The 3505-nt window shown below is 38.1% G+C and overlaps 1 non-coding gene across 1 annotated transcript; it reads left to right on the forward strand.

Moving 5' to 3' along the window:
• The first annotated feature begins 1500 nt into the window (after positions 1–1500).
• Positions 1501–1607, forward strand: LOC127088605 (small nucleolar RNA R71). The gene has a single exon (XR_007790435.1). It is a non-coding gene; the product is annotated as a small nucleolar RNA R71 (small nucleolar RNA).
• Positions 1608–3505: the final 1898 nt, after the last annotated feature.

The following is a 3505-nucleotide window of genomic DNA, read 5'->3' on the forward strand; positions in this document are numbered from 1 at the left end:
TTCTCTTATGTCCATAATTATAAAATCGGTGGGGATGTAGAATTGACCTATGCGCACGGGAACGTTTTCAAGAATTCCTACGGGATATCTAACGGAACGATCTGCTAATTGCACAGACATTTTAGTTGGTCTTAATTCTCCCATTTCAAGTTTCTTACATATGGACAAGGGCATAACACTGATACCGGCTCCTAAATCGCATAGAGCTTTGTCTATGACAAATTTTCCTATGTGATAGGGAATAGAGAAACTACCAGGATCTTTAAGTTTAGGAGGCATATTTTGGATTATTGCGCTACACTCAGCAGTGAGTGTAACAGTTTCGCTATCTTCAAGTTTCCTTTTATTAGATAGAATTTCTTTTAAGAACTTAGCATATGAGGGCATCTGTGTAATAGCTTCTGTAAAAGGAATCGTGACGCTTAATTGTTTCAGTAGGTCAACAAATTTTTTAAATTGACCCGCGTCTTTGGTTTTAATTAGCCTTTGAGGATAAGGGATAGGTGGTTTGTAAGGCGGTGGAGGTACATAAGGTTCTTTTTTTCTACGGTTTCCTTATTACACTCTTCCTTTTCATTAGGTTTACTTTCTTCCTCAGTTGACTTTTTAGAGTTTTGGTTCTCAATCCTTGGGTCAGATGGTCCTTCTACCTCTGTACCACTTCGTAATATAATTGCATGAGCGTGGCCTTTCGGATTAGGTTGGGGCTGTCCAGGAAATGTACCAGTTGGGGCAGCATTAGGCGCTTGTTGTTGAGCTACTTGCGAGATTTGTGTTTCCAGCATTTTGTTTTGGGTAGCCAGGGCATCCACTTTACTTGCTAGTTGTTTAATCTGTTCGCTAGTGTGTACATTCTGGTTTAAGAACTCTTTATTGGTTTGCTGTTGAGAAGCTATGAAGTTCTCCATCATGATTTCCAAGTTGGATTTCCTAGGAACGTTATTGTTAGGTGTAGATGGGGTCGGCTTTTGATATCCAAGGGGTATAGCTGGAGCTTGACTGGGAGCTTGACCTGGTGCGTATAAAGCGTTGTTACTTTTATATGAGAAATTAGAATGGTTCTTCCAGTTTGAGTTATAGGTATGCGAGTAAGGATTTCCTTGAGCGTAGTTCACCTGCTCTGTTTGAATTCCTGTTAGGAGTTGACAATCTGTAGGAGTGTGACCTTGAATTCCACAGACTTCGCAATTTTGAGTTACGGCAACCACGGTGGCTGGAGGTGATACATTTAAACTTTCAATTTTCTGGGCAAGAGCATCCACTTTTGCATTAACATGACCAAGGCTACTTATCTCGTACATGCCCCCTTTTGTTTGAGGTTTTTCTACCATTGTTCGGTCGCTTCCCCACTGATAATGATTTTGGGCCATGCTCTCGATAAGTTGATAAGCGTCGGTGTAAGGTTTATCCATAAGCGCACCACCGACGGCGACGTCTATTGTTAACCTTGTGTTGTACAAGAGACCATTGTATAAGGTGTGAATTACTAACCAGTCCTCTAAACCATGGTGTGGGCAAAGTCTTATCATGTCCTTGTATCTTTCCCATGCTTCGAAAAGAGACTCGTTGTCTTTTTGCTTAAATCCATTTATCTGGGCTCTCAATATAGCTGTTTTGCTTGGGGGAAAATATCGGGCAAGAAAGACTTTCTTCAACTCATTCCATGTGGTGACTGAGTTGGAAGGAAGAGACTGAAGCCATCTTCTAGCTTTATCTCTTAACGAGAAAGGAAAGAGACGAAGTCGAATTGCCTCTGAAGTGACACCATTAGCTTTAACAGTGTCAGCGTATTGGACAAATACGGATAAATGAAGGTTTGGATCCTCGGTAGGATTTCCAGAAAATTGATTCTGTTGCACTGCCTGCAACAACGAAGGTTTAAGTTCGAAGTTGTTCGCTTCGATTGCGGGTGGAGCAATACTCGAATGTGGCTCATCTTGCGATGGAGCAGCGTAATCTCGAAGAGCACGAGCTGGTTCGGCCATCGCTGGTATCGTTGAAGGAAGAAGATTTTTGAGATCAGGAATTTCGATTAGAGGAAGATTGTTTCTAGCACGATACTCCCGAATTTGTCGTAATAATCGGAGATATCGTTCAACGTCGTTGATTCGTAAGTAGTACGGTTCGCCTTGTAAGCGAGAGTGTGGCATACAAATCAACGAAAAAGAAGGGAAAAATACAAATTGCCTTAGTCTCTATAGCGTAACAGAAGAGTTACGATATCGACTAAATAGAAGTCCCCGGCAACGGCGCCAAAAACTTGATCGCAACTTTATGAGTCTACCGGGGTACTAACTGCAAGTGCACAGTCTAATCGCGTAATTTTAAAAGATATCGATCCCACAGGGACTTAATGAATCGATCTACCGTTTTTCTAGGGTTACTGCGTAAAGCTAAGGCGGATGATGCTTTAGTGATTAGGGGGAAAAGTAAAACTAAATTTAGATCTAGATTAAATATCAAATAACACGGATATCGGTATGTAGTTCGTCGTAATTAGGGAATCAAATCTTCGTTGGTCTTTTTCTTAGTTTTAAAATAAGTCTTTTCAGTAGACACTATTAATTAAAAGTCTTTTCCTCAAACTCTCGCTCTGTTGAATTAGACTATGACTTTATATTTTAACGTACGCTCTCACTATTTCGTCAAATCTAAAATCACTTTTTGAAAATATTAGAATCTATAGAAGCTCTTTTTGAGAAAATACTAACCGTTTAAACGCCCTCGTCTCAAACTCTCGCTCTGTTGACTTAGACTATATAATTAAACTTAAATGCTTAACTCTCGTCCTCACATTTAACTTTTAAAAATAATTTTTGAAAATGATTAGAATTCAATTAACCTTAAAAATTGCTTTCGCCCTGATTTAAAGTTAATGTTCAATTTACACTGTCCAGTTAAAAGCTCAAACCGTCGTTCTATTGATTTTAACTTCTTTATGTCTTTTACTCTCGTACAAAAACCTTGGTATTAACTTTGTAAATTGAGACCAGAAAAAGAGTGACTATATTTTGAAATAAATTTAAACCAACTCAGTTTTGATTCCTTTATTCCGCTTACTTTACATACTGATATCTAAATTACTTAGCCGGACATGCTAAACACGCATAAACCATAATCATGCATAAATACGGCCATATCAAACAAACAATATATATAAACAGCGGAACAAAGCATATGTAAATTAAAACTATAAATCAATTAATTAATGAACCTGTAAAAATACTAGAATTCTGGATTTCAACTCCTAGCTTCGATGCTCGAACACTCCACCACTAGTCGGTTGGATTTGTTCTTCACAATTCTTGATCAGATAGACAAGTAAAAACAAAGAAATAAAATACTATGATCTAACGTAAGGTTAGATCCAGTAAAAATTACACAATAGTTTCCGGTGTAGAAACTATCGTGAGAAAATAAATTGAATGCTTCGGAAATTCAACTAGAAAAGAAAAGAAAAGAAAATGCTTGGAAATTAGAATGCTGGAAAATTAGAAAGCAGGAA

The sequence above is a fragment of the Lathyrus oleraceus genome, chromosome 5, assembly GCF_024323335.1.
Source record: "Lathyrus oleraceus cultivar Zhongwan6 chromosome 5, CAAS_Psat_ZW6_1.0, whole genome shotgun sequence".
Classification (NCBI taxonomy): domain Eukaryota; kingdom Viridiplantae; phylum Streptophyta; class Magnoliopsida; order Fabales; family Fabaceae; genus Lathyrus; species Lathyrus oleraceus.